Source organism: Triturus cristatus, unplaced genomic scaffold (assembly GCF_964204655.1).
Source record: "Triturus cristatus unplaced genomic scaffold, aTriCri1.1 SCAFFOLD_262, whole genome shotgun sequence".
Classification (NCBI taxonomy): Eukaryota; Metazoa; Chordata; class Amphibia; order Caudata; family Salamandridae; genus Triturus; species Triturus cristatus.
Window position 1 is genome coordinate 444,147 of NW_028187334.1, and position 27,764 is coordinate 471,910.

Consider the following 27,764-nt stretch of genomic DNA (forward strand, 5'->3'; position numbering starts at 1 on the left):
ATCCCTTGTTGAAATTGCTTTAGCCAGCCAAGAGGTGGCTATTGTCTCAATTTCAAAGCAGCTTTGAGCCGTTCAAGTGGCTGGTGAATAGCACTTTCTCTTTGTTCGCCTCAAAGTTCTAAAGAGTTCTCCATAGGTCCTGCTCTGTACAGATTGTTCAAAGATCTGTTGGAAGTGCATATAATAGGATAAATAAATTGAGGGCATTCCTTTTCAGTACCTCACCTGCATGGCTGTCTGGCCTCTGGAAGATGCTGGGATAGCAAGTCAGGATGGCCGAGTGGTCTAAGGTGCTGCGTTCAGGTCGCAGTCTCCTCTGGAGGTGTGGGTTCAAATCCCACTTCTGACAGTCCTGTGTTTACTCTAATTTTTTTCTTGAGAAATATGATCATTTCCCTCGCAGTGGCTTATAGGATTGTCTTCTTGGAAGAGTGCAGTGAGTTTTTTTCTTGCTCTAGCCACTATTGGCCTAAGCTCTGTGCATTTTTTGGTTCCTAATATCTTTCTCACCCTTTAGATGAAAAAGCAGCATGGGGTCAGGATGGCCGAGTGGTCTAAGGCGCTGCGTTAAGGCCGCAGTCTCTCCTGGAGGCGTGGGTTCAAATCCCACTTCTGACAAAACTTGAATTCCATTTTCTCTCTCAGTTCCTTTAGAATCTCAGCTAAAAATTGGCAATGTAAATAATATCTGAATAAGTACCAAACTTCAGTTTCAACTGCAAATGCATTTGCCCTATTCTATCTTTAACGTTAATGTAATATTCTTCTAGCACTCGTGGTGTTTTATATTTGTTTTGTGGGGTACTTTAAAAATCTTTTTTATGAAAGAAATGGGTTACATTAAGTCTTGTGATGTTTTAGGTTTCCAATAAGGAGGTTTTAAATTTTATGTCACGTCATTTTCAGATGCTTCATTCAAGAGATGTTTCCGCTATAGAATGCAGAGCAAGGGCAAAAATACAAGTGATAGAGCGAGTGAGTGAGAAGGAGTGTTGTGGAAGGAGAGAATGAAACAAAGACAGAGTGAGTGAACGGCAGGGAGGCATAGAAGAGGAGTCTAGTAGTGAAGGAGACCTGCTTTTCCCTGCTCTTGACCTCCCACCCATCCCCAAACAACCACAAACATACCTTCTGTGCAAAGTTGGTATGCAGAATTTCACGCCTCAGCAAGTGAGGGTGAGTCCCAGGCCAGGGGCTAAAGAGCAAAAGAGTGCCTGTGCTCAGACTTTCCCTGCTAGGGATAGTTTATCTGGAACAAGGCCTACTCTCTTGTATCCAGCAAGGATCTAGAAATCCTGCATGAATCTGCAAGGCACATTGGCAGCATAAATTTGCATAAACTGCCCCACCTATTGCCTTCCTACTTCCTGTGCTGTAGTTGTTTGTGTAGAGAGAGAGGTCGCAGGAAAGGAAATGTTGTGAGTCGGATACAGGACCCTAAATAGCTGGTGAGAGGTATGTGGTGTTCTAAAAGCATGAAAACTGTATACCTGTGAAATAAAGTGCTTTCGTATGTGTTCTTCTGTGTTTATTGTCCTGTGCATAAAGTTGCACCTTGTGTTTGAAGGTTTAAATTATTTCAGGCTTGCATTGAGGTAGACGTTTCTGAGTAACTTTTATTCATTTCTTAAAAGCATATACTGTCAGGATGGCCGAGAGGTCTAAGGCGCTGTGTTTAGGCCACAGTCTCCTTTGGAGGCGTGGGTTCGAATCCCACTTCTGACATGCCTTTTGGAGATTTAATCTCCTTTATCAGGTTAACATCTGATGGAAGTTGCATCTGTTGGTCTTCACTTGGCACGTTATTCTGTTCTCCTCTTGTCAAGAGAGATGGGGTTTCTCATATATTTAGGTTCTATAACGTCTTGCTGACAAAGCGCAATCCTTACCAAATGAGCATAGGACCCATGTAAGAGGTCATCTGGAATAGTCATGCTCTTGTATGCACTGGCCAGACGGGCCCTGCAAATTTGGAAGAATGCCATGCATCTGGTAGACAACTGGACTCCAGCACACTTACAGCATTTTCCTTAGGGCTTTGATCAGGGGCTGCTTAAATTTGCATACTCCACCCTATGTTGTGACTTTGAGATCCCTTGTTGAAATTGCTTTAGCCAGCCAAGAGGTGGCTATTGTCTCAATTTCAAAGCAGCTTTGAGCCGTTCAAGTGGCTGGTGAATAGCACTTTCTCTTTGTTTGCCTCAAAGTTCTAAAGAGTTCTCCATAGGTCCTGCTCTGTACAGATTGTTCAAAGATCTGTTGGAAGTGCATATAATAGGATAAATAAATTGAGGGCATTCCTTTTCAGTACCTCACCTGCATGGCTGTCTGGCCTCTGGAAGATGCTGGGAAAGCAAGTCAGGATGGCCGAGTGGTCTAAGGCGCTGCGTTCATGTCGCAGTCTCTTCTGGAGGCGTGGGTTCAAATCCCAATTCTGACAGTCCTGTGTTTACTCTAATTTTTTTCTTGAGAAATATGATCATTTCCCTCGCAGTGGCTTATAGGATTGTCTTCTTGGAAGAGTGCAGTGAGTTTTTTTCTTGCTCTAGCCACTATTGGCCTAAGCTCTGTGCATTTTTTGGTTCCTAATATCTTTCTCACCCTTTAGATGAAAAAGCAGCATGGGGTCAGGATGGCCGAGTGGTCTAAGGCGCTGCGTTAAGGCCGCAGTCTCTCCTGGAGGCGTGGGTTCGAATCCCACTTCTGACAAAACTTGTATTCCATTTTCTCTCTCAGTTCCTTTAGAATCTCAGCTAAAAATTGGCAATGTAAGTAATATCTGAATAAGTACCAAACTTCAGTTTCAACTGCAAATGCATTTGCCCTATTCTATCTTTAACGTTAATGTAATATTCTTCTAGCACTCGTGGTGTTTTATATTTGTTTTGTGGGGTACTTTAAAAATCTTTTTTATGAAAGAAATGGGTTACATTAAGTCTTGTGATGTTTTAGGTTTCCAATAAGGAGGTTTTAAATTTTATGTCACGTCATTTTCAGATGCTTCATTCAAGAGATGTTTCCACTATAGAATGCAGAGCAAGGGCAAAAATACAAGTGATAGAGCGAGTGAGTGAGAAGGAGTGTTGTGGAAGGAGAGAATGAAACAAAGACAGAGTGAGTGAATGGCAGGGAGGCATAGAAGAGGAGTCTAGTAGTGAAGGAGACCTGCTTTTCCCTGCTCTTGACCTCCCACCCATCCCCAAACAACCACAAACATACCTTCTGTGCAAAGTTGGTATGCAGAATTTCACGCCTCAGCAAGTGAGGGTGAGTCCCAGGCCAGGGGCTAAAGAGCAAAAGAGTGCCTGTGCTCAGACTTTCCCTGCTAGGGATAGTTTATCTGGAACAAGGCCTACTCTCTTGTATCCAGCAAGGATCTAGAAATCCTGCATGAATCTGCAAGGCACATTGGCAGCATAAATTTGCATAAACTGCCCCACCTATTGCCTTCCTACTTCCTGTGCTGTAGTTGTTTGTGTAGAGAGAGAGGTCGCAGGCAAGGAAATGTTGTGAGTCGGATACAGGACCCTAAATAGCTGGTGAGAGGTATGTGGTGTTCTAAAAGCATGAAAACTGTATACCTGTGAAATAAAGTGCTTTCGTATGTGTTCTTCTGTGTTTATTGTCCTGTGCATAAAGTTGCACCTTGTGTTTGAAGGTTTAAATTATTTCAGGCTTGCATTGAGGTAGACGTTTCTGAGTAACGTTTATTCATTTCTTAAAAGCATATACTGTCAGGATGGCCGAGAGGTCTAAGGCGCTGTGTTTAGGCCACAGTCTCCTTTGGAGGCGTGGGTTCGAATCCCACTTCTGACATGCCTTTTGGAGATTTAATCTCCTTTATCAGGTTAACATCTGATGGAAGTTGCATCTGTTGGTCTTCACTTGGCACGTTATTCCGTTCTCCTCTTGTCAAGAGAGATAGGGTTTCTCATATATTTAGGTTCTATAACGTCTTGCTGACAAAGCGCAATCCTTACCAAATGAGCATAGGACCCATGTAAGAGGTCATCTGGAAGAGTCATGCTCTTGTATGCCCTGGCCAGACGGGCCCAGCAAATTTGGAAGAATGCCATTCATCTGGTAGACAACTGGACTCCAGCACACTTACAGCAATTTCCTCAGGGCTTTGATCAGGGGCTGCTTAAATTTGCATACTCCACCCTATGTTGTGACTTTGAGATCCCTTGTTGAAATTGCTTTAGCCAGCCAAGAGGTGGCTATTGTCTCAATTTCAAAGCAGCTTTGAGCCGTTCAAGTGGCTGGTGAATAGCACTTTCTCTTTGTTCGCCTCAAAGTTCTAAAGAGTTCTCCATAGGTCCTGCTCTGTACAGATTGTTCAAAGATCTGTTGGAAGTGCATATAATAGGATAAATAAATTGAGGGCATTCCTTTTCAGTACCTCACCTGCATGGCTGTCTGGCCTCTGGAAGATGCTGGGAAAGCAAGTCAGGATGGCCGAGTGGTCTAAGGCGCTGCGTTCAGGTCGCAGTCTCCTCTGGAGGTGTGGGTTCAAATCCCACTTCTGACAGTCCTGTGTTTACTCTAATTTTTTTCTTGAGAAATATGATCATTTCCCTCGCAGTGGCTTATAGGATTGTCTTCTTGGAAGAGTGCAGTGAGTTTTTTTCTTGCTCTAGCCACTATTGGCCTAAGCTCTGTGCATTTTTTGGTTCCTAATATCTTTCTCACCCTTTAGATGAAAAAGCAGCATGGGGTCAGGATGGCCGAGTGGTCTAAGGCGCTGCGTTAAGGCCGCAGTCTCTCCTGGAGGCGTGGGTTCAAATCCCACTTTTGACAAAACTTGAATTCCATTTTCTCTCTCAGTTCCTTTAGAATCTCAGCTAAAAATTGGCAATGTAAATAATATCTGAATAAGTACCAAACTTCAGTTTCAACTGCAAATGCATTTGCCCTATTCTATCTTTAACGTTAATGTAATATTCTTCTAGCACTCGTGGTGTTTTATATTTCTTTTGTGGGGTACTTTAAAAATCTTTTTTATGAAAGAAATGGGTTACATTAAGTCTTGTGATGTTTTAGGTTTCCAATAAGGAGGTTTTAAATTTTATGTCACGTCATTTTCAGATGCTTCATTCAAGAGATGTTTCCACTATAGAATGCAGAGCAAGGGCAAAAATACAAGTGATAGAGCGAGTGAGTGAGAAGGAGTGTTGTGGAAGGAGAGAATGAAACAAAGACAGAGTGAGTGAATGGCAGGGAGGCATAGAAGAGGAGTCTAGTAGTGAAGGAGACCTGCTTTTCCCTGCTCTTGACCTCCCACCCATCCCCAAACAACCACAAACATACCTTCTGTGCAAAGTTGGTATGCAGAATTTCACGCCTCAGCAAGTGAGGGTGAGTCCCAGGCCAGGGGCTAAAGAGCAAAAGAGTGCCTGTGCTCAGACTTTCCCTGCTAGGGATAGTTTATCTGGAACAAGGCCTACTCTCTTGTATCCAGCAAGGATCTAGAAATCCTGCATGAATCTGCAAGGCACATTGGCAGCATAAATTTGCATAAACTGCCCCACCTATTGCCTTCCTACTTCCTGTGCTGTAGTTGTTTGTGTAGAGAGAGAGGTCGCAGGCAAGGAAATGTTGTGAGTCGGATACAGGACCCTAAATAGCTGGTGAGAGGTATGTGGTGTTCTAAAAGCATGAAAACTGTATACCTGTGAAATAAAGTGCTTTCGTATGTGTTCTTCTGTGTTTATTGTCCTGTGCATAAAGTTGCACCTTGTGTTTGAAGGTTTAAATTATTTCAGGCTTGCATGGAGGTAGACGTTTCTGAGTAACTTTTATTCATTTCTTAAAAGCATATACTGTCAGGATGGCCGAGAGGTCTAAGGCGCTGTGTTTAGGCCACAGTCTCCTTTGGAGGCGTGGGTTCGAATCCCACTTCTGACATGCCTTTTGGAGATTTAATCTCCTTTATCAGGTTAACATCTGATGGAAGTTGCATCTGTTGGTCTTCACTTGGCACGTTATTCCGTTCTCCTCTTGTCAAGAGAGATGGGGTTTCTCATATATTTAGGTTCTATAACGTCTTGCTGACAAAGCGCAATCCTTACCAAATGAGCATAGGACCCATGTAAGAGGTCATCTGGAAGAGTCATGCTCTTGTATGCCCTGGCCAGACGGGCCCAGCAAATTTGGAAGAATGCCATTCATCTGGTAGACAACTGGACTCCAGCACACTTACAGCAATTTCCTCAGGGCTTTGATCAGGGGCTGCTTAAATTTGCATACTCCACCCTATGTTGTGACTTTGAGATCCCTTGTTGAAATTGCTTTAGCCAGCCAAGAGGTGGCTATTGTCTCAATTTCAAAGCAGCTTTGAGCCGTTCAAGTGGCTGGTGAATAGCACTTTCTCTTTGTTCGCCTCAAAGTTCTAAAGAGTTCTCCATAGGTCCTGCTCTGTACAGATTGTTCAAAGATCTGTTGGAAGTGCATATAATAGGATAAATAAATTGAGGGCATTCCTTTTCAGTACCTCACCTGCATGGCTGTCTGGCCTCTGGAAGATGCTGGGAAAGCAAGTCAGGATGGCCGAGTGGTCTAAGGTGCTGCGTTCAGGTCGCAGTCTCCTCTGGAGGTGTGGGTTCAAATCCCACTTCTGACAGTCCTGTGTTTACTCTAATTTTTTTCTTGAGAAATATGATCATTTCCCTCGCAGTGGCTTATAGGATTGTCTTCTTGGAAGAGTGCAGTGAGTTTTTTTCTTGCTCTAGCCACTATTGGCCTAAGCTCTGTGCATTTTTTGGTTCCTAATATCTTTCTCACCCTTTAGATGAAAAAGCAGCATGTGGTCAGGATGGCCGAGTGGTCTAAGGCGCTGCGTTAAGGCCGCAGTCTCTCCTGGAGGCGTGGGTTCAAATCCCACTTCTGACAAAACTTGAATTCCATTTTCTCTCTCAGTTCCTTTAGAATCTCAGCTAAAAATTGGCAATGTAAATAATATCTGAATAAGTACCAAACTTCAGTTTCAACTGCAAATGCATTTGCCCTATTCTATCTTTAACGTTAATGTAATATTCTTCTAGCACTCGTGGTGTTTTATATTTGTTTTGTGGGGTACTTTAAAAATCTTTTTTATGAAAGAAATGGGTTACATTAAGTCTTGTGATGTTTTAGGTTTCCAATAAGGAGGTTTTAAATTTTGTCACGTCATTTTCAGATGCTTCATTCAAGAGATGTTTCCACTATAGAATGCAGAGCAAGGGCAAAAATACAAGTGATAGAGCGAGTGAGTGAGAAGGAGTGTTGTGGAATGAGAGAATGAAACAAAGGCAGAGTGAGTGAACGGCAGGGAGGCATAGAAGAGTAGTCTAGTAGTGAAGGAGACCTGCTTTTCCCTGCTCTTGACCTCCCACCCATCCCCAAACAACCACATACATACCTTCTGTGAAAAGTTGGTATGCAGAATTTCACGCCTCAGCAAGTGAGGGTGAGTCCCAGGCCAGGGGCTAAAGAGCAAAAGAGTGCCTGTGCTCAGACTTTCCCTGCTAGGGATAGTTTATCTGGAACAAGGCCTACTCTCTTGTATCCAGCAAGGATCTAGAAATCCTGCATGAATCTGCAAGGCACATTGGCAGCATAAATTTGCATAAACTGCCCCACCTATTGCCTTCCTACTTCCTGTGCTGTAGTTGTTTGTGTAGAGAGAGAGGTCGCAGGCAAGGAAATGTTGTGAGTCGGATACAGGACCCTAAATAGCTGGTGAGAGGTATGTGGTGTTCTAAAAGAATGAAAACTGTATACCTGTGAAATAAAGTGCTTTCGTATGTGTTCTTCTGTGTTTATTGTAATGTGCATAAAGTTGCACCTTGTGTTTGAAGGTTTAAATTATTTCAGGCTTGCATGGAGGTAGACGTTTCTGAGTAACTTTTATTCATTTCTTAAAAGCCTATACTGTCAGGATGGCCGAGAGGTCTAAGGTGCTGTGTTTAGGCCACAGTCTCCTTTGGAGGCGTGGGTTCGAATCCCACTTCTGACATGCCTTTTGGAGATTTAATCTCCTTTATCAGGTTAACATCTGATGGAAGTTGCATCTGTTGGTCTTCACTTGGCACGTTATTCCGTTCTCCTCTTGTCAAGAGAGATGGGGTTTCTCATATATTTAGGTTCTATAACGTCTTGCTGACAAAGCGCAATCCTTACCAAATGAGCATAGGACCCATGTAAGAGGTCATCTGGAAGAGTCATGCTCTTGTATGCCCTGGCCAGACGGGCCCTGCAAATTTGGAAGAATGCCATGCATCTGGTAGACAACTGGACTCCAGCACACTTACAGCAATGTCCTTAGGGCTTTGATCAGGGGCTGCTTAAATTTGCATACTCCACCCTATGTTGTGACTTTGAGATCCCTTGTTGAAATTGCTTTAGCCAGCCAAGAGGTGGCTATTGTCTCAATTTCAAAGCAGCTTTGAGCCGTTCAAGTGGCTGGTGAATAGCACTTTCTCTTTGTTCGCCTCAAAGTTCTAAAGAGTTCTCCATAGGTCCTGCTCTGTACAGATTGTTCAAAGATCTGTTGGAAGTGCATATAATAGGATAAATAAATTGAGGGCATTCCTTTTCAGTACCTCACCTGCATGGCTGTCTGGCCTCTGGAAGATGCTGGGAAAGCAAGTCAGGATGGCCGAGTGGTCTAAGGCGCTGCGTTCAGGTAGCAGTCTCCTCTGGAGGTGTGGGTTCAAATCCCACTTCTGACAGTCCTGTGTTTACTCTAATTTTTTTCTTGAGAAATATGATCATTTCCCTCGCAGTGGCTTATAGGATTGTCTTCTTGGAAGAGTGCAGTGAGTTTTTTTCTTGCTCTAGCCACTATTGGCCTAAGCTCTGTGTATTTTTTGGTTCCTAATATCTTTCTCACCCTTTAGATGAAAAAGCAGCATGGGGTCAGGATGGCCGAGTGGTCTAAGGCGCTGTGTTAAAGCCGCAGTCTCTCCTGGAGGCGTGGGTTCAAATCCCACTTCTGACAAAACTTGAATTCCATTTTCTCTCTCAGTTCCTTTAGAATCTCAGCTTAAAATTGGCAATGTAAATAATATCTGAATAAGTACCAAACTTCAGTTTCAACTGCAAATGCATTTGCCCTATTCTATCTTTAACGTTAATGTAATATTCTTCTAGCACTCGTGGTGTTTTATATTTGTTTTGTGGGGTACTTTAAAAATCTTTTTTATGAAAGAAATGGGTTACATTAAGTCTTGTGATTTTTTAGGTTTCCAATAAGGAGGTTTTAAATTTTATGTCACGTCATTTTCAGATGCTTCATTCAAGAGATGTTTCCACTATAGAATGCAGAGCAAGGGCAAAAATACAAGTGATAGAGCGAGTGAGTGAGAAGGAGTGTTGTGGAAGGAGAGAATGAAACAAAGACAGAGTGAGTGAATGGCAGGGAGGCATAGAAGAGGAGTCTAGTAGTGCAGGAGACCTGCTTTTCCCTGCTCTTGACCTCCCACCCATCCCCAAACAACCACAAACATACCTTCTGTGCAAAGTTGGTATGCAGATTTTCACGCCTCAGCAAGTGAGGGTGAGTCCCAGGCCAGGGGCTAAAGAGCAAAAGAGTGCCTGTGCTCAGACTTTCCCTGCTAGGGATAGTTTATCTGGAACAAGGCCTACTCTCTTGTATCCAGCAAGGATCTAGAAATCCTGCATGAATCTGCAAGGCACATTGGCAGCATAAATTTGCATAAACTGCCCCACCTATTGCCTTCCTACTTCCTGTGCTGTAGTTGTTTGTGTAGAGAGAGAGGTTGCAGGCAAGGAAATGTTGTGAGTCGGATACAGGACCCTAAATAGCTGGTGAGAGGTATGTGGTGTTCTAAAAGCATGAAAACTGTATACCTGTGAAATAAAGTGCTTTCGTATGTGTTCTTCTGTGTTTATTGTCCTGTGCATAAAGTTGCACCTTGTGTTTGAAGGTTTAAATTATTTCAGGCTTGCATGGAGGTAGACGTTTCTGAGTAACTTTTATTCATTTCTTACAAGCCTATACTGTCAGGATGGCCGAGAGGTCTAAGGTGCTGTGTTTAGGCCACAGTCTCCTTTGGAGGCGTGGGTTCGAATCCCACTTCTGACATGCCTTTTGGAGATTTAATCTCCTTTATCAGGTTAACATCTGATGGAAGTTGCATCTGTTGGTCTTCACCTGGCACGTTATTCCGTTCTCCTCTTGTCAAGAGAGATGGGGTTTCTCATATATTTAGGTTCTATAACGTCTTGCTGACAAAGCGCAATCCTTACCAAATGAGCATAGGACCCATGTAAGAGGTCATCTGGAAGAGTCATGCTCTTGTATGCCCTGGCCAGAAGGGCCCTGCAAATTTGGAAGAATGCCATGCATCTGGTAGACAACTGGACTCCAGCACACTTACAGCAATTTCCTTAGGGCTTTGATCAGGGGCTGCTTAAATTTGAATACTCCACCCTATGTTGTGACTTTGAGATCCCTTGTTGAAATTGCTTTAGCCAGCCAAGAGGTGGCTATTGTCTCAATTTCAAAGCAGCTTTGAGCCGTTCAAGTGGCTGGTGAATAGCACTTTCTCTTTGTTCGCCTCAAAGTTCTAAAGAGTTCTCCATAGGTCCTGCTCTGTACAGATTGTTCAAAGATCTGTTGGAAGTGCATATAATAGGATAAATAAATTGAGGGCATTCCTTTTCAGTACCTCACCTGCATGGCTGTCTGGCCTCTGGAAGATGCTGGGAAAGCAAGTCAGGATGGCCGAGTGGTCTAAGGCGCTGCGTTCAGGTTGCAGTCTCCTCTGGAGGTGTGGGTTCAAATCCCACTTCTGACAGTCCTGTGTTTACTCTAATTTTTTTCTTGAGAAATATGATCATTTCCCTCGCAGTGGCTTATAGGATTGTCTTCTTGGAAGAGTGCAGTGAGTTTTTTTCTTGCTCTAGCCACTATTGGCCTCAGCTCTGTGCATTTTTTGGTTCCTAATATCTTTCTCACCCTTTAGATGAAAAAGAAGCATGGGGTCAGGATGGCCGAGTGGTCTAAGGCACTGCGTTAAGGCCGCAGTCTCTCCTGGAGGCGTTGGTTCAAATCCCACTTCTGACAAAACTTGAATTCCATTTTCTCTCTCAGTTCCTTTAGAATCTCAGCCAAAAATTGGCAATGTAAATAATATCTGAATAAGTACCAAACTTCAGTTTCAACTGCAAATGCATTTGCCCTATTCTATCTTTAACGTTAATGTAATATTCTTCTAGCACTCGTGGTGTTTTATATTTCTTTTGTGGGGTACTTTAAAAATCTTTTTTATGAAAGAAATGGGTTACATTAAGTCTTGTGATGTTTTAGGTTTCCAATAAGGAGGTTTTAAATTTTATGTCACGTCATTTTCAGATGCTTCATTCAAGAGATGTTTCCACTATAGAATGCAGAGCAAGGGCAAAAATACAAGTGATAGAGCGAGTGAGTGAGAAGGAGTGTTGTGGAAGGACAGAATGAAACAAAGACAGAGTGAGTGAACGGCAGGGAGGCATAGAAGAGTAGTCTAGTAGTGAAGGAGACCTGCTTTTCCCTGCTCTTGACCTCCCACCCATCCCCAAACAACCACAAACATACCTTCTGTGCAAAGTTGGTATGCAGAATTTCACGCCTCAGCAAGTGAGGGTGAGTCCCAGGCCAGGGGCTAAAGAGCAAAAGAGTGCCTGTGCTCAGACTTTCCCTGCTAGGGATAGTTTATCTGGAACAAGGCCTACTCTCTTGTATCCAGCAAGGATCTAGAAATCCTGCATGAATCTGCAAGGCACATTGGCAGCATAAATTTGCATAAACTGCCCCACCTATTGCCTTCCTACTTCCTGTGCTGTAGTTGATTGTGTAGAGAGAGAGGTCGCAGGCAAGGAAATGTTGTGAGTCGGATACAGGACCCTAAATAGCTGGTGAGAGGTATGTGGTGTTCTAAAAGCATGAAAACTGTATACCTGTGAAATAAAGTGCTTTCGTATGTGTTCTTCTGTGTTTATTGTCCTGTGCATAAAGTTGCACCTTGTGTTTGAAGGTTTAAATTATTTCAGGCTTGCATGGAGGTAGACGTTTCTGAGTAACTTTTATTCATTTCTTAAAAGCCTATACTGTCAGGATGGCCGAGAGGTCTAAGGCGCTGTGTTTAGGCCACAGTCTCCTTTGGAGGCGTGGGTTCGAATCCCACTTCTGACATGCCTTTTGGAGATTTAATCTCCTTTATCAGGTTAACATCTGATGGAAGTTGCATCTGTTGGTCTTCACTTGGCACGTTATTCCGTTCTCCTCTTGTCAAGAGAGATGGGGTTTCTCATATATTTAGGTTCTATAACGTCTTGCTGACAAAGCGCAATCCTTACCAAATGAGCATAGGACCCATGTAAGAGGTCATCTGGAAGAGTCATGCTCTTGTATGCCCTGGCCAGACGGGCCCTGTAAATTTGGAAGAATGCCATGCATCTGGTAGACAACTGGACTCCAGCACACTTACAGCAATTTCCTTAGGGCTTTGATCAGGGGCTGCTTAAATTTGCATACTCCACCCTATGTTGTGACTTTGAGATCCCTTGTTGAAATTGCTTTAGCCAGCCAAGAGGTGGCTATTGTCTCAATTTCAAAGCAGCTTTGAGCCGTTCAAGTGGCTGGTGAATAGCACTTTCTCTTTGTTCGCCTCAAAGTTCTAAAGAGTTCTCCATAGGTCCTGCTCTGTACAGATTGTTCAAAGATCTGTTGGAAGTGCATATAATAGGATAAATAAATTGAGGGCATTCCTTTTCAGTACCTCACCTGCATGGCTGTCTGGCCTCTGGAAGATGCTGGGAAAGCAAGTCAGGATGGCCGAGTGGTCTAAGGCGCTGCGTTCAGGTCGCAGTCTCCTCTGGAGTTGTGGGTTCAAATCCCACTTCTGACAGTCCTGTGTATACTCTAATTTTTTTCTTGAGAAATATGATCATTTCCCTCGCAGTGGCTTATAGGATTGTCTTCTTGGAAGAGTGCAGTGAGTTTTTTTCTTGCTCTAGCCACTATTGGCCTAAGCTCTGTGCATTTTTTGGTTCCTAATATCTTTCTCACCCTTTAGATGAAAAAGCAGCATGGGGTCAGGATGGCCGAGTGGTCTAAGGCGCTGCGTTAAGGCCGCAGTCTCTCCTGGAGGCGTGGGTTCAAATCCCAGTTCTGACAAAACTTGAATTCCATTTTCTCTCTCAGTTCCTTTAGAATCTCAGCTAAAAATTGGCAATGTAAATAATATCTGAATAAGTACCAAACTTCAGTTTCAACTGCAAATGCATTTGCCCTATTCTATCTTTAACGTTAATGTAATATTCTTCTAGCACTCGTGGTGTTTTATATTTGTTTTGTGGGGTACTTTAAAAATCTTTTTTATGAAACAAATGGGTTACATTAAGTCTTGTGATGTTTTAGGTTTCCAATAAGGAGGTTTTAAATTTTATGTCACGTCATTTTCAGATGCTTCATTCAAGAGATGTTTCCGCTATAGAATGCAGAGCAAGGGCAAAAATACAAGTGATAGAGCGAGTGAGTGAGAAGGAGTGTTGTGGAAGGAGAGAATGAAACAAAGACAGAGTGAGTGAACGGCAGGGAGGCATAGAAGAGGAGTCTAGTAGTGAAGGAGACCTGCTTTTCCCTGCTCTTGACCTCCCACCCATCCCCAAACAACCACAAACATACCTTCTGTGCAAAGTTGGTATGCAGAATTTCACGCCTCAGCAAGTGAGGGTGAGTCCCAGGCCAGGGGCTAAAGAGCAAAAGAGTGCCTGTGCTCAGACTTTCCCTGCTAGGGATAGTTTATCTGGAACAAGGCCTACTCTCTTGTATCCAGCAAGGATCTAGAAATCCTGCATGAATCTGCAAGGCACATTGGCAGCATAAATTTGCATAAACTGCCCCACCTATTGCCTTCCTACTTCCTGTGCTGTAGTTGTTTGTGTAGAGAGAGAGGTCGCAGGAAAGGAAATGTTGTGAGTCGGATACAGGACCCTAAATAGCTGGTGAGAGGTATGTGGTGTTCTAAAAGCATGAAACTGTATACCTGTGAAATAAAGTGCTTTCGTATGTGTTCTTCTGTGTTTATTGTCCTGTGCATAAAGTTGCACCTTGTGTTTGAAGGTTTAAATTATTTCAGGCTTGCATTGAGGTAGACGTTTCTGAGTAACTTTTATTCATTTCTTAAAAGCATATACTGTCAGGATGGCCGAGAGGTCTAAGGCGCTGTGTTTAGGCCACAGTCTCCTTTGGAGGCGTGGGTTCGAATCCCACTTCTGACATGCCTTTTGGAGATTTAATCTCCTTTATCAGGTTAACATCTGATGGAAGTTGCATCTGTTGGTCTTCACTTGGCACGTTATTCCGTTCTCCTCTTGTCAAGAGAGATGGGGTTTCTCATATATTTAGGTTCTATAACGTCTTGCTGACAAAGCGCAATCCTTACCAAATGAGCATAGGACCCATGTAAGAGGTCATCTGGAATAGTCATGCTCTTGTATGCACTGGCCAGACGGGCCCTGCAAATTTGGAAGAATGCCATGCATCTGGTAGACAACTGGACTCCAGCACACTTACAGCATTTTCCTTAGGGCTTTGATCAGGGGCTGCTTAAATTTGCATACTCCACCCTATGTTGTGACTTTGAGATCCCTTGTTGAAATTGCTTTAGCCAGCCAAGAGGTGGCTATTGTCTCAATTTCAAAGCAGCTTTGAGCCGTTCAAGTGGCTGGTGAATAGCACTTTCTCTTTGTTTGCCTCAAAGTTCTAAAGAGTTCTCCATAGGTCCTGCTCTGTACAGATTGTTCAAAGATCTGTTGGAAGTGCATATAATAGGATAAATAAATTGAGGGCATTCCTTTTCAGTACCTCACCTGCATGGCTGTCTGGCCTCTGGAAGATGCTGGGAAAGCAAGTCAGGATGGCCGAGTGGTCTAAGGCGCTGCGTTCATGTCGCAGTCTCCTCTGGAGGCGTGGGTTCAAATCCCAATTCTGACAGTCCTGTGTTTACTCTAATTTTTTTCTTGAGAAATATGATCATTTCCCTCGCAGTGGCTTATAGGATTGTCTTCTTGGAAGAGTGCAGTGAGTTTTTTTCTTGCTCTAGCCACTATTGGCCTAAGCTCTGTGCATTTTTTGGTTCCTAACATCTTTCTCACCCTTTAGATGAAAAAGCAGCATGGGGTCAGGATGGCCGAGTGGTCTAAGGCGCTGCGTTAAGGCCGCAGTCTCTCCTGGAGGCGTGGGTTCGAATCCCACTTCTGACAAAACTTGTATTCCATTTTCTCTCTCAGTTCCTTTAGAATCTCAGCTAAAAATTGGCAATGTAAGTAATATCTGAATAAGTACCAAACTTCAGTTTCAACTGCAAATGCATTTGCCCTATTCTATCTTTAACGTTAATGTAATATTCTTCTAGCACTCGTGGTGTTTTATATTTGTTTTGTGGGGTACTTTAAAAATCTTTTTTATGAAAGAAATGGGTTACATTAAGTCTTGTGATGTTTTAGGTTTCCAATAAGGAGGTTTTAAATTTTATGTCACGTCATTTTCAGATGCTTCATTCAAGAGATGTTTCCACTATAGAATGCAGAGCAAGGGCAAAAATACAAGTGATAGAGCGAGTGAGTGAGAAGGAGTGTTGTGGAAGGAGAGAATGAAACAAAGACAGAGTGAGTGAATGGCAGGGAGGCATAGAAGAGGAGTCTAGTAGTGAAGGAGACCTGCTTTTCCCTGCTCTTGACCTCCCACCCATCGCCAAACAACCACAAACATACCTTCTGTGCAAAGTTGGTATGCAGAATTTCACGCCTCAGCAAGTGAGGGTGAGTCCCAGGCCAGGGGCTAAAGAGCAAAAGAGTGCCTGTGCTCAGACTTTCCCTGCTAGGGATAGTTTATCTGGAACAAGGCCTACTCTCTTGTATCCAGCAAGGATCTAGAAATCCTGCATGAATCTGCAAGGCACATTGGCAGCATAAATTTGCATAAACTGCCCCACCTATTGCCTTCCTACTTCCTGTGCTGTAGTTGTTTGTGTAGAGAGAGAGGTCGCAGGCAAGGAAATGTTGTGAGTCGGATACAGGACCCTAAATAGCTGGTGAGAGGTATGTGGTGTTCTAAAAGCATGAAAACTGTATACCTGTGAAATAAAGTGCTTTCGTATGTGTTCTTCTGTGTTTATTGTCCTGTGCATAAAGTTGCACCTTGTGTTTGAAGGTTTAAATTATTTCAGGCTTGCATTGAGGTAGACGTTTCTGAGTAACTTTTATTCATTTCTTAAAAGCATATACTGTCAGGATGGCCGAGAGGTCTAAGGCGCTGTGTTTAGGCCACAGTCTCCTTTGCAGGCGTGGGTTCGAATCCCACTTCTGACATGCCTTTTGGAGATTTAATCTCCTTTATCAGGTTAACATCTGATGGAAGTTGCATCTGTTGGTCTTCACTTGGCACGTTATTCCGTTCTCCTCTTGTCAAGAGAGATGGGGTTTCTCATATATTTAGGTTCTATAACGTCTTGCTGACAAAGCGCAATCCTTACCAAATGAGCATAGGACCCATGTAAGAGGTCATCTGGAAGAGTCATGCTCTTGTATGCCCTGGCCAGACGGGCCCAGCAAATTTGGAAGAATGCCATTCATCTGGTAGACAACTGGACTCCAGCACACTTACAGCAATTTCCTCAGGGCTTTGATCAGGGGCTGCTTAAATTTGCATACTCCACCCTATGTTGTGACTTTGAGATCCCTTGTTGAAAATGCTTTAGCCAGCCAAGAGGTGGCTATTGTCTCAATTTCAAAGCAGCTTTGAGCCGTTCAAGTGGCTGGTGAATAGCACTTTCTCTTTGTTCGCCTCAAAGTTCTAAAGAGTTCTCCATAGGTCCTGCTCTGTACAGATTGTTCAAAGATCTGTTGGAAGTGCATATAATAGGATAAATAAATTGAGGGCATTCCTTTTCAGTACCTCACCTGCATGGCTGTCTGGCCTCTGGAAGATGCTGGGAAAGCAAGTCAGGATGGCCGAGTGGTCTAAGGCGCTGCGTTCAGGTCGCAGTCTCCTCTGGAGGTGTGGGTTCAAATCCCACTTCTGACAGTCCTGTGTTTACTCTAATTTTTTTCTTGAGAAATATGATCATTTCCCTCGCAGTGGCTTATAGGATTGTCTTCTTGGAAGAGTGCAGTGAGTTTTTTTCTTGCTCTAGCCACTATTGGCCTAAGCTCTGTGCATTTTTTGGTTCCTAATATCTTTCTCACCCTTTAGATGAAAAAGCAGCATGGGGTCAGGATGGCCGAGTGGTCTAAGGCGCTGCGTTAAGGCCGCAGTCTCTCCTGGAGGCGTGGGTTCAAATCCCACTTCTGACAAAACTTGAATTCCATTTTCTCTCTCAGTTCCTTTAGAATCTCAGCTAAAAATTGGCAATGTAAATAATATCTGAATAAGTACCAAACTTCAGTTTCAACTGCAAATGCATTTGCCCTATTCTATCTTTAACGTTAATGTAATATTCTTCTAGCACTCGTGGTGTTTTATATTTCTTTTGTGGGGTACTTTAAAAATCTTTTTTATGAAAGAAATGGGTTACATTAAGTCTTGTGATGTTTTAGGTTTCCAATAAGGAGGTTTTAAATTTTATGTCACGTCATTTTCAGATGCTTCATTCAAGAGATGTTTCCACTATAGAATGCAGAGCAAGGGCAAAAATACAAGTGATAGAGCGAGTGAGTGAGAAGGAGTGTTGTGGAAGGAGAGAATGAAACAAAGACAGAGTGAGTGAATGGCAGGGAGGCATAGAAGAGGAGTCTAGTAGTGAAGGAGACCTGCTTTTCCCTGCTCTTGACCTCCCACCCATCCCCCAAACAACCACAAACATACCTTCTGTGCAAAGTTGGTATGCAGAATTTCACGCCTCAGCAAGTGAGGGTGAGTCCCAGGCCAGGGGCTAAAGAGCAAAAGAGTGCCTGTGCTCAGACTTTCCCTGCTAGGGATAGTTTATCTGGAACAAGGCCTACTCTCTTGTATCCAGCAAGGATCTAGAAATCCTGCATGAATCTGCAAGGCACATTGGCAGCATAAATTTGCATAAACTGCCCCACCTATTGCCTTCCTACTTCCTGTGCTGTAGTTGTTTGTGTAGAGAGAGAGGTCGCAGGCAAGGAAATGTTGTGAGTCGGATACAGGACCCTAAATAGCTGGTGAGAGGTATGTGGTGTTCTAAAAGCATGAAAACTGTATACCTGTGAAATAAAGTGCTTTCGTATGTGTTCTTCTGTGTTTATTGTCCTGTGCATAAAGTTGCACCTTGTGTTTGAAGGTTTAAATTATTTCAGGCTTGCATGGAGGTAGACGTTTCTGAGTAACTTTTATTCATTTCTTAAAAGCATATACTGTCAGGATGGCCGAGAGGTCTAAGGCGCTGTGTTTAGGCCACAGTCTCCTTTGGAGGCGTGGGTTCGAATCCCACTTCTGACATGCCTTTTGGAGATTTAATCTCCTTTATCAGGTTAACATCTGATGGAAGTTGCATCTGTTGGTCTTCACTTGGCACGTTATTCCGTTCTCCTCTTGTCAAGAGAGATGGGGTTTCTCATATATTTAGGTTCTATAACGTCTTGCTGACAAAGCGCAATCCTTACCAAATGAGCATAGGACCCATGTAAGAGGTCATCTGGAAGAGTCATGCTCTTGTATGCCCTGGCCAGACGGGCCCAGCAAATTTGGAAGAATGCCATTCATCTGGTAGACAACTGGACTCCAGCACACTTACAGCAATTTCCTCAGGGCTTTGATCAGGGGCTGCTTAAATTTGCATACTCCACCCTATGTTGTGACTTTGAGATCCCTTGTTGAAATTGCTTTAGCCAGCCAAGAGGTGGCTATTGTCTCAATTTCAAAGCAGCTTTGAGCCGTTCAAGTGGCTGGTGAATAGCACTTTCTCTTTGTTCGCCTCAAAGTTCTAAAGAGTTCTCCATAGGTCCTGCTCTGTACAGATTGTTCAAAGATCTGTTGGAAGTGCATATAATAGGATAAATAAATTGAGGGCATTCCTTTTCAGTACCTCACCTGCATGGCTGTCTGGCCTCTGGAAGATGCTGGGAAAGCAAGTCAGGATGGCCGAGTGGTCTAAGGTGCTGCGTTCAGGTCGCAGTCTCCTCTGGAGGTGTGGGTTCAAATCCCACTTCTGACAGTCCTGTGTATACTCTAATTTTTTTCTTGAGAAATATGATCATTTCCCTCGCAGTGGCTTATAGGATTGTCTTCTTGGAAGAGTGCAGTGAGTTTTTTTCTTGCTCTAGCCACTATTGGCCTAAGCTCTGTGCATTTTTTGGTTCCTAATATCTTTCTCACCCTTTAGATGAAAAAGCAGCATGGGGTCAGGATGGCCGAGTGGTCTAAGGCGCTGCGTTAAGGCCGCAGTCTCTCCTGGAGGCGTGGGTTCAAATCCCACTTCTGACAAAACTTGAATTCCATTTTCTCTCTCAGTTCCTTTAGAATCTCAGCTAAAAATTGGCAATGTAAATAATATCTGAATAAGTACCAAACTTCAGTTTCAACTGCAAATGCATTTGCCCTATTCTATCTTTAACGTTAATGTAATATTCTTCTAGCACTCGTGGTGTTTTATATTTGTTTTGTGGGGTACTTTAAAAATCTTTTTTATGAAAGAAATGGGTTACATTAAGTCTTGTGATGTTTTAGGTTTCCAATAAGGAGGTTTTAAATTTTGTCACGTCATTTTCAGATGCTTCATTCAAGAGATGTTTCCACTATAGAATGCAGAGCAAGGGCAAAAATACAAGTGATAGAGCGAGTGAGTGAGAAGGAGTGTTGTGGAATGAGAGAATGAAACAAAGGCAGAGTGAGTGAACGGCAGGGAGGCATAGAAGAGTAGTCTAGTAGTGAAGGAGACCTGCTTTTCCCTGCTCTTGACCTCCCACCCATCCCCAAACAACCACATACATACCTTCTGTGAAAAGTTGGTATGCAGAATTTCACGCCTCAGCAAGTGAGGGTGAGTCCCAGGCCAGGGGCTAAAGAGCAAAAGAGTGCCTGTGCTCAGACTTTCCCTGCTAGGGATAGTTTATCTGGAACAAGGCCTACTCTCTTGTATCCAGCAAGGATCTAGAAATCCTGCATGAATCTGCAAGGCACATTGGCAGCATAAATTTGCATAAACTGCCCCACCTATTGCCTTCCTACTTCCTGTGCTGTAGTTGTTTGTGTAGAGAGAGAGGTCGCAGGCAAGGAAATGTTGTGAGTCGGATACAGGACCCTAAATAGCTGGTGAGAGGTATGTGGTGTTCTAAAAGAATGAAAACTGTATACCTGTGAAATAAAGTGCTTTCGTATGTGTTCTTCTGTGTTTATTGTAATGTGCATAAAGTTGCACCTTGTGTTTGAAGGTTTAAATTATTTCAGGCTTGCATGGAGGTAGACGTTTCTGAGTAACTTTTATTCATTTCTTAAAAGCCTATACTGTCAGGATGGCCGAGAGGTCTAAGGTGCTGTGTTTAGGCCACAGTCTCCTTTGGAGGCGTGGGTTCGAATCCCACTTCTGACATGCCTTTTGGAGATTTAATCTCCTTTATCAGGTTAACATCTGATGGAAGTTGCATCTGTTGGTCTTCACTTGGCACGTTATTCCGTTCTCCTCTTGTCAAGAGAGATGGGGTTTCTCATATATTTAGGTTCTATAACGTCTTGCTGACAAAGCGCAATCCTTACCAAATGAGCATAGGACCCATGTAAGAGGTCATCTGGAAGAGTCATGCTCTTGTATGCCCTGGCCAGACGGGCCCTGCAAATTTGGAAGAATGCCATGCATCTGGTAGACAACTGGACTCCAGCACACTTACAGCAATTTCCTTAGGGCTTTGATCAGGGGCTGCTTAAATTTGCATACTCCACCCTATGTTGTGACTTTGAGATCCCTTGTTGAAATTGCTTTAGCCAGCCAAGAGGTGGCTATTGTCTCAATTTCAAAGCAGCTTTGAGCCGTTCAAGTGGCTGGTGAATAGCACTTTCTCTTTGTTCGCCTCAAAGTTCTAAAGAGTTCTCCATAGGTCCTGCTCTGTACAGATTGTTCAAAGATCTGTTGGAAGTGCATATAATAGGATAAATAAATTGAGGGCATTCCTTTTCAGTACCTCACCTGCATGGCTGTCTGGCCTCTGGAAGATGCTGGGAAAGCAAGTCAGGATGGCCGAGTGGTCTAAGGCGCTGCGTTCAGGTAGCAGTCTCCTCTGGAGGTGTGGGTTCAAGTCCCACTTCTGTCAGTCCTGTGTTTACTCTAATTTTTTTCTTGAGAAATATGATCATTTCCCTCGCAGTGGCTTATAGGATTGTCTTCTTGGAAGAGTGCAGTGAGTTTTTTTCTTGCTCTAGCCACTATTGGCCTAAGCTCTGTGTATTTTTTGGTTCCTAATATCTTTCTCACCCTTTAGATGAAAAAGCAGCATGGGGTCAGGATGGCCGAGTGGTCTAAGGCGCTGCGTTAAAGCCGCAGTCTCTCCTGGAGGCGTGGGTTCAAATCCCACTTCTGACAAAACTTGAATTCCATTTTCTCTCTCAGTTCCTTTAGAATCTCAGCTTAAAATTGGCAATGTAAATAATATCTGAATAAGTACCAAACTTCAGTTTCAACTGCAAATGCATTTGCCCTATTCTATCTTTAACGTTAATGTAATATTCTTCTAGCACTCGTGGTGTTTTATATTTGTTTTGTGGGGTACTTTAAAAATCTTTTTTATGAAAGAAATGGGTTACATTAAGTCTTGTGATTTTTTAGGTTTCCAATAAGGAGGTTTTAAATTTTATGTCACGTCATTTTCAGATGCTTCATTCAAGAGATGTTTCCACTATAGAATGCAGAGCAAGGGCAAAAATACAAGTGATAGAGCGAGTGAGTGAGAAGGAGTGTTGTGGAAGGAGAGAATGAAACAAAGACAGAGTGAGTGAATGGCAGGGAGGCATAGAAGAGGAGTCTAGTAGTGCAGGAGACCTGCTTTTCCCTGCTCTTGACCTCCCACCCATCCCCAAACAACCACAAACATACCTTCTGTGCAAAGTTGGTATGCAGATTTTCACGCCTCAGCAAGTGAGGGTGAGTCCCAGGCCAGGGGCTAAAGAGCAAAAGAGTGCCTGTGCTCAGACTTTCCCTGCTAGGGATAGTTTATCTGGAACAAGGCCTACTCTCTTGTATCCAGCAAGGATCTAGAAATCCTGCATGAATCTGCAAGGCACATTGGCAGCATAAATTTGCATAAACTGCCCCACCTATTGCCTTCCTACTTCCTGTGCTGTAGTTGTTTGTGTAGAGAGAGAGGTTGCAGGCAAGGAAATGTTGTGAGTCGGATACAGGACCCTAAATAGCTGGTGAGAGGTATGTGGTGTTCTAAAAGCATGAAAACTGTATACCTGTGAAATAAAGTGCTTTCGTATGTGTTCTTCTGTGTTTATTGTCCTGTGCATAAAGTTGCACCTTGTGTTTGAAGGTTTAAATTATTTCAGGCTTGCATGGAGGTAGACGTTTCTGAGTAACTTTTATTCATTTCTTACAAGCCTATACTGTCAGGATGGCCGAGAGGTCTAAGGTGCTGTGTTTAGGCCACAGTCTCCTTTGGAGGCGTGGGTTCGAATCCCACTTCTGACATGCCTTTTGGAGATTTAATCTCCTTTATCAGGTTAACATCTGATGGAAGTTGCATCTGTTGGTCTTCACCTGGCACGTTATTCCGTTCTCCTCTTGTCAAGAGAGATGGGGTTTCTCATATATTTAGGTTCTATAACGTCTTGCTGACAAAGCGCAATCCTTACCAAATGAGCATAGGACCCATGTAAGAGGTCATCTGGAAGAGTCATGCTCTTGTATGCCCTGGCCAGAAGGGCCCTGCAAATTTGGAAGAATGCCATGCATCTGGTAGACAACTGGACTCCAGCACACTTACAGCAATTTCCTTAGGGCTTTGATCAGGGGCTGCTTAAATTTGAATACTCCACCCTATGTTGTGACTTTGAGATCCCTTGTTGAAATTGCTTTAGCCAGCCAAGAGGTGGCTATTGTCTCAATTTCAAAGCAGCTTTGAGCCGTTCAAGTGGCTGGTGAATAGCACTTTCTCTTTGTTCGCCTCAAAGTTCTAAAGAGTTCTCCATAGGTCCTGCTCTGTACAGATTGTTCAAAGATCTGTTGGAAGTGCATATAATAGGATAAATAAATTGAGGGCATTCCTTTTCAGTACCTCACCTGCATGGCTGTCTGGCCTCTGGAAGATGCTGGGAAAGCAAGTCAGGATGGCCGAGTGGTCTAAGGCGCTGCGTTCAGGTTGCAGTCTCCTCTGGAGGTGTGGGTTCAAATCCCACTTCTGACAGTCCTGTGTTTACTCTAATTTTTTTCTTGAGAAATATGATCATTTCCCTCGCAGTGGCTTATAGGATTGTCTTCTTGGAAGAGTGCAGTGAGTTTTTTTCTTGCTCTAGCCACTATTGGCCTCAGCTCTGTGCATTTTTTGGTTCCTAATATCTTTCTCACCCTTTAGATGAAAAAGAAGCATGGGGTCAGGATGGCCGAGTGGTCTAAGGCACTGCGTTAAGGCCGCAGTCTCTCCTGGAGGCGTTGGTTCAAATCCCACTTCTGACAAAACTTGAATTCCATTTTCTCTCTCAGTTCCTTTAGAATCTCAGCCAAAAATTGGCAATGTAAATAATATCTGAATAAGTACCAAACTTCAGTTTCAACTGCAAATGCATTTGCCCTATTCTATCTTTAACGTTAATGTAATATTCTTCTAGCACTCGTGGTGTTTTATATTTCTTTTGTGGGGTACTTTAAAAATCTTTTTTATGAAAGAAATGGGTTACATTAAGTCTTGTGATGTTTTAGGTTTCCAATAAGGAGGTTTTAAATTTTATGTCACGTCATTTTCAGATGCTTCATTCAAGAGATGTTTCCACTATAGAATGCAGAGCAAGGGCAAAAATACAAGTGATAGAGCGAGTGAGTGAGAAGGAGTGTTGTGGAAGGACAGAATGAAACAAAGACAGAGTGAGTGAACGGCAGGGAGGCATAGAAGAGTAGTCTAGTAGTGAAGGAGACCTGCTTTTCCCTGCTCTTGACCTCCCACCCATCCCCAAACAACCACAAACATACCTTCTGTGCAAAGTTGGTATGCAGAATTTCACGCCTCAGCAAGTGAGGGTGAGTCCCAGGCCAGGGGCTAAAGAGCAAAAGAGTGCCTGTGCTCAGACTTTCCCTGCTAGGGATAGTTTATCTGGAACAAGGCCTACTCTCTTGTATCCAGCAAGGATCTAGAAATCCTGCATGAATCTGCAAGGCACATTGGCAGCATAAATTTGCATAAACTGCCCCACCTATTGCCTTCCTACTTCCTGTGCTGTAGTTGATTGTGTAGAGAGAGAGGTCGCAGGCAAGGAAATGTTGTGAGTCGGATACAGGACCCTAAATAGCTGGTGAGAGGTATGTGGTGTTCTAAAAGCATGAAAACTGTATACCTGTGAAATAAAGTGCTTTCGTATGTGTTCTTCTGTGTTTATTGTCCTGTGCATAAAGTTGCACCTTGTGTTTGAAGGTTTAAATTATTTCAGGCTTGCATGGAGGTAGACGTTTCTGAGTAACTTTTATTCATTTCTTAAAAGCCTATACTGTCAGGATGGCCGAGAGGTCTAAGGCGCTGTGTTTAGGCCACAGTCTCCTTTGGAGGCGTGGGTTCGAATCCCACTTCTGACATGCCTTTTGGAGATTTAATCTCCTTTATCAGGTTAACATCTGATGGAAGTTGCATCTGTTGGTCTTCACTTGGCACGTTATTCCGTTCTCCTCTTGTCAAGAGAGATGGGGTTTCTCATATATTTAGGTTCTATAACGTCTTGCTGACAAAGCGCAATCCTTACCAAATGAGCATAGGACCCATGTAAGAGGTCATCTGGAAGAGTCATGCTCTTGTATGCCCTGGCCAGACGGGCCCTGTAAATTTGGAAGAATGCCATGCATCTGGTAGACAACTGGACTCCAGCACACTTACAGCAATTTCCTTAGGGCTTTGATCAGGGGCTGCTTAAATTTGCATACTCCACCCTATGTTGTGACTTTGAGATCCCTTGTTGAAATTGCTTTAGCCAGCCAAGAGGTGGCTATTGTCTCAATTTCAAAGCAGCTTTGAGCCGTTCAAGTGGCTGGTGAATAGCACTTTCTCTTTGTTCGCCTCAAAGTTCTAAAGAGTTCTCCATAGGTCCTGCTCTGTACAGATTGTTCAAAGATCTGTTGGAAGTGCATATAATAGGATAAATAAATTGAGGGCATTCCTTTTCAGTACCTCACCTGCATGGCTGTCTGGCCTCTGGAAGATGCTGGGAAAGCAAGTCAGGATGGCCGAGTGGTCTAAGGCGCTGCGTTCAGGTCGCAGTCTCCTCTGGAGTTGTGGGTTCAAATCCCACTTCTGACAGTCCTGTGTATACTCTAATTTTTTTCTTGAGAAATATGATCATTTCCCTCGCAGTGGCTTATAGGATTGTCTTCTTGGAAGAGTGCAGTGAGTTTTTTTCTTGCTCTAGCCACTATTGGCCTAAGCTCTGTGCATTTTTTGGTTCCTAATATCTTTCTCACCCTTTAGATGAAAAAGCAGCATGGGGTCAGGATGGCCGAGTGGTCTAAGGCGCTGCGTTAAGGCCGCAGTCTCTCCTGGAGGCGTGGGTTCAAATCCCAGTTCTGACAAAACTTGAATTCCATTTTCTCTCTCAGTTCCTTTAGAATCTCAGCCAAAAATTGGCAATGTAAATAATATCTGAATAAGTACCAAACTTCAGTTTCAACTGCAAATGCATTTGCCCTATTCTATCTTTAACGTTAATGTAATATTCTTCTAGCACTCGTGGTGTTTTATATTTCTTTTGTGGGGTACTTTAAAAATCTTTTTTATGAAAGAAATGGGTTACATTAAGTCTTGTGATGTTTTAGGTTTCCAATAAGGAGGTTTTAAATTTTATGTCACGTCATTTTCAGATGCTTCATTCAAGAGATGTTTCCACTATAGAATGCAGAGCAAGGGCAAAAATACAAGTGATAGAGCGAGTGAGTGAGAAGGAGTGTTGTGGAAGGACAGAATGAAACAAAGACAGAGTGAGTGAACGGCAGGGAGGCATAGAAGAGTAGTCTAGTAGTGAAGGAGACCTGCTTTTCCCTGCTCTTGACCTCCCACCCATCCCCAAACAACCACAAACATACCTTCTGTGCAAAGTTGGTATGCAGAATTTCACGCCTCAGCAAGTGAGGGTGAGTCCCAGGCCAGGGGCTAAAGAGCAAAAGAGTGCCTGTGCTCAGACTTTCCCTGCTAGGGATAGTTTATCTGGAACAAGGCCTACTCTCTTGTATCCAGCAAGGATCTAGAAATCCTGCATGAATCTGCAAGGCACATTGGCAGCATAAATTTGCATAAACTGCCCCACCTATTGCCTTCCTACTTCCTGTGCTGTAGTTGATTGTGTAGAGAGAGAGGTCGCAGGCAAGGAAATGTTGTGAGTCGGATACAGGACCCTAAATAGCTGGTGAGAGGTATGTGGTGTTCTAAAAGCATGAAAACTGTATACCTGTGAAATAAAGTGCTTTCGTATGTGTTCTTCTGTGTTTATTGTCCTGTGCATAAAGTTGCACCTTGTGTTTGAAGGTTTAAATTATTTCAGGCTTGCATGGAGGTAGACGTTTCTGAGTAACTTTTATTCATTTCTTAAAAGCCTATACTGTCAGGATGGCCGAGAGGTCTAAGGCGCTGTGTTTAGGCCACAGTCTCCTTTGGAGGCGTGGGTTCGAATCCCACTTCTGACATGCCTTTTGGAGATTTAATCTCCTTTATCAGGTTAACATCTGATGGAAGTTGCATCTGTTGGTCTTCACTTGGCACGTTATTCCGTTCTCCTCTTGTCAAGAGAGATGGGGTTTCTCATATATTTAGGTTCTATAACGTCTTGCTGACAAAGCGCAATCCTTACCAAATGAGCATAGGACCCATGTAAGAGGTCATCTGGAAGAGTCATGCTCTTGTATGCCCTGGCCAGACGGGCCCTGTAAATTTGGAAGAATGCCATGCATCTGGTAGACAACTGGACTCCAGCACACTTACAGCAATTTCCTTAGGGCTTTGATCAGGGGCTGCTTAAATTTGCATACTCCACCCTATGTTGTGACTTTGAGATCCCTTGTTGAAATTGCTTTAGCCAGCCAAGAGGTGGCTATTGTCTCAATTTCAAAGCAGCTTTGAGCCGTTCAAGTGGCTGGTGAATAGCACTTTCTCTTTGTTCGCCTCAAAGTTCTAAAGAGTTCTCCATAGGTCCTGCTCTGTACAGATTGTTCAAAGATCTGTTGGAAGTGCATATAATAGGATAAATAAATTGAGGGCATTCCTTTTCAGTACCTCACCTGCATGGCTGTCTGGCCTCTGGAAGATGCTGGGAAAGCAAGTCAGGATGGCCGAGTGGTCTAAGGCGCTGCGTTCAGGTCGCAGTCTCCTCTGGAGTTGTGGGTTCAAATCCCACTTCTGACAGTCCTGTGTATACTCTAATTTTTTTCTTGAGAAATATGATCATTTCCCTCGCAGTGGCTTATAGGATTGTCTTCTTGGAAGAGTGCAGTGAGTTTTTTTCTTGCTCTAGCCACTATTGGCCTAAGCTCTGTGCATTTTTTGGTTCCTAATATCTTTCTCACCCTTTAGATGAAAAAGCAGCATGGGGTCAGGATGGCCGAGTGGTCTAAGGCGCTGCGTTAAGGCCGCAGTCTCTC

The 27,764-nt window shown here is 43.4% G+C and overlaps 27 non-coding genes across 27 annotated transcripts; all 27 read left to right on the forward strand.

Annotated features, from left to right (window-relative positions):
• Positions 1-266: 266 nt before the first annotated feature.
• TRNAL-CAG (transfer RNA leucine (anticodon CAG)) lies at positions 267-349 on the forward strand. The gene has a single exon. It is a non-coding gene; the product is annotated as a tRNA-Leu (tRNA).
• A 186-nt stretch (positions 350-535) lies between these two features.
• TRNAL-AAG (transfer RNA leucine (anticodon AAG)) lies at positions 536-618 on the forward strand. The gene has a single exon. It is a non-coding gene; the product is annotated as a tRNA-Leu (tRNA).
• Positions 619-1,642: 1,024 nt separating this feature from the next.
• Positions 1,643-1,725, forward strand: TRNAL-UAG (transfer RNA leucine (anticodon UAG)). The gene has a single exon. It is a non-coding gene; the product is annotated as a tRNA-Leu (tRNA).
• Positions 1,726-2,626: 901 nt separating this feature from the next.
• On the forward strand, positions 2,627-2,709 carry TRNAL-AAG (transfer RNA leucine (anticodon AAG)). The gene has a single exon. It is a non-coding gene; the product is annotated as a tRNA-Leu (tRNA).
• A 1,024-nt stretch (positions 2,710-3,733) lies between these two features.
• TRNAL-UAG (transfer RNA leucine (anticodon UAG)) lies at positions 3,734-3,816 on the forward strand. Its single transcript has one exon. It is a non-coding gene; the product is annotated as a tRNA-Leu (tRNA).
• A 632-nt stretch (positions 3,817-4,448) lies between these two features.
• On the forward strand, positions 4,449-4,531 carry TRNAL-CAG (transfer RNA leucine (anticodon CAG)). The gene has a single exon. It is a non-coding gene; the product is annotated as a tRNA-Leu (tRNA).
• Positions 4,532-4,717: 186 nt separating this feature from the next.
• On the forward strand, positions 4,718-4,800 carry TRNAL-AAG (transfer RNA leucine (anticodon AAG)). The gene has a single exon. It is a non-coding gene; the product is annotated as a tRNA-Leu (tRNA).
• A 1,024-nt stretch (positions 4,801-5,824) lies between these two features.
• Positions 5,825-5,907, forward strand: TRNAL-UAG (transfer RNA leucine (anticodon UAG)). Its single transcript has one exon. It is a non-coding gene; the product is annotated as a tRNA-Leu (tRNA).
• A 632-nt stretch (positions 5,908-6,539) lies between these two features.
• TRNAL-CAG (transfer RNA leucine (anticodon CAG)) lies at positions 6,540-6,622 on the forward strand. Its single transcript has one exon. It is a non-coding gene; the product is annotated as a tRNA-Leu (tRNA).
• Positions 6,623-6,808: 186 nt separating this feature from the next.
• TRNAL-AAG (transfer RNA leucine (anticodon AAG)) lies at positions 6,809-6,891 on the forward strand. The gene has a single exon. It is a non-coding gene; the product is annotated as a tRNA-Leu (tRNA).
• Positions 6,892-7,913: 1,022 nt separating this feature from the next.
• TRNAL-UAG (transfer RNA leucine (anticodon UAG)) lies at positions 7,914-7,996 on the forward strand. The gene has a single exon. It is a non-coding gene; the product is annotated as a tRNA-Leu (tRNA).
• Positions 7,997-8,897: 901 nt separating this feature from the next.
• On the forward strand, positions 8,898-8,980 carry TRNAF-AAA (transfer RNA phenylalanine (anticodon AAA)). Its single transcript has one exon. It is a non-coding gene; the product is annotated as a tRNA-Phe (tRNA).
• A 1,024-nt stretch (positions 8,981-10,004) lies between these two features.
• On the forward strand, positions 10,005-10,087 carry TRNAL-UAG (transfer RNA leucine (anticodon UAG)). The gene has a single exon. It is a non-coding gene; the product is annotated as a tRNA-Leu (tRNA).
• Positions 10,088-12,095: 2,008 nt separating this feature from the next.
• On the forward strand, positions 12,096-12,178 carry TRNAL-UAG (transfer RNA leucine (anticodon UAG)). The gene has a single exon. It is a non-coding gene; the product is annotated as a tRNA-Leu (tRNA).
• Positions 12,179-14,185: 2,007 nt separating this feature from the next.
• TRNAL-UAG (transfer RNA leucine (anticodon UAG)) lies at positions 14,186-14,268 on the forward strand. Its single transcript has one exon. It is a non-coding gene; the product is annotated as a tRNA-Leu (tRNA).
• A 901-nt stretch (positions 14,269-15,169) lies between these two features.
• Positions 15,170-15,252, forward strand: TRNAL-AAG (transfer RNA leucine (anticodon AAG)). The gene has a single exon. It is a non-coding gene; the product is annotated as a tRNA-Leu (tRNA).
• Positions 15,253-16,276: 1,024 nt separating this feature from the next.
• TRNAL-UAG (transfer RNA leucine (anticodon UAG)) lies at positions 16,277-16,359 on the forward strand. Its single transcript has one exon. It is a non-coding gene; the product is annotated as a tRNA-Leu (tRNA).
• A 632-nt stretch (positions 16,360-16,991) lies between these two features.
• TRNAL-CAG (transfer RNA leucine (anticodon CAG)) lies at positions 16,992-17,074 on the forward strand. The gene has a single exon. It is a non-coding gene; the product is annotated as a tRNA-Leu (tRNA).
• Positions 17,075-17,260: 186 nt separating this feature from the next.
• TRNAL-AAG (transfer RNA leucine (anticodon AAG)) lies at positions 17,261-17,343 on the forward strand. The gene has a single exon. It is a non-coding gene; the product is annotated as a tRNA-Leu (tRNA).
• A 1,025-nt stretch (positions 17,344-18,368) lies between these two features.
• TRNAL-UAG (transfer RNA leucine (anticodon UAG)) lies at positions 18,369-18,451 on the forward strand. Its single transcript has one exon. It is a non-coding gene; the product is annotated as a tRNA-Leu (tRNA).
• A 632-nt stretch (positions 18,452-19,083) lies between these two features.
• On the forward strand, positions 19,084-19,166 carry TRNAL-CAG (transfer RNA leucine (anticodon CAG)). Its single transcript has one exon. It is a non-coding gene; the product is annotated as a tRNA-Leu (tRNA).
• A 186-nt stretch (positions 19,167-19,352) lies between these two features.
• Positions 19,353-19,435, forward strand: TRNAL-AAG (transfer RNA leucine (anticodon AAG)). The gene has a single exon. It is a non-coding gene; the product is annotated as a tRNA-Leu (tRNA).
• Positions 19,436-20,457: 1,022 nt separating this feature from the next.
• Positions 20,458-20,540, forward strand: TRNAL-UAG (transfer RNA leucine (anticodon UAG)). Its single transcript has one exon. It is a non-coding gene; the product is annotated as a tRNA-Leu (tRNA).
• Positions 20,541-21,441: 901 nt separating this feature from the next.
• Positions 21,442-21,524, forward strand: TRNAF-AAA (transfer RNA phenylalanine (anticodon AAA)). The gene has a single exon. It is a non-coding gene; the product is annotated as a tRNA-Phe (tRNA).
• Positions 21,525-22,548: 1,024 nt separating this feature from the next.
• On the forward strand, positions 22,549-22,631 carry TRNAL-UAG (transfer RNA leucine (anticodon UAG)). The gene has a single exon. It is a non-coding gene; the product is annotated as a tRNA-Leu (tRNA).
• Positions 22,632-24,639: 2,008 nt separating this feature from the next.
• Positions 24,640-24,722, forward strand: TRNAL-UAG (transfer RNA leucine (anticodon UAG)). The gene has a single exon. It is a non-coding gene; the product is annotated as a tRNA-Leu (tRNA).
• A 2,008-nt stretch (positions 24,723-26,730) lies between these two features.
• On the forward strand, positions 26,731-26,813 carry TRNAL-UAG (transfer RNA leucine (anticodon UAG)). Its single transcript has one exon. It is a non-coding gene; the product is annotated as a tRNA-Leu (tRNA).
• Positions 26,814-27,764: the final 951 nt, after the last annotated feature.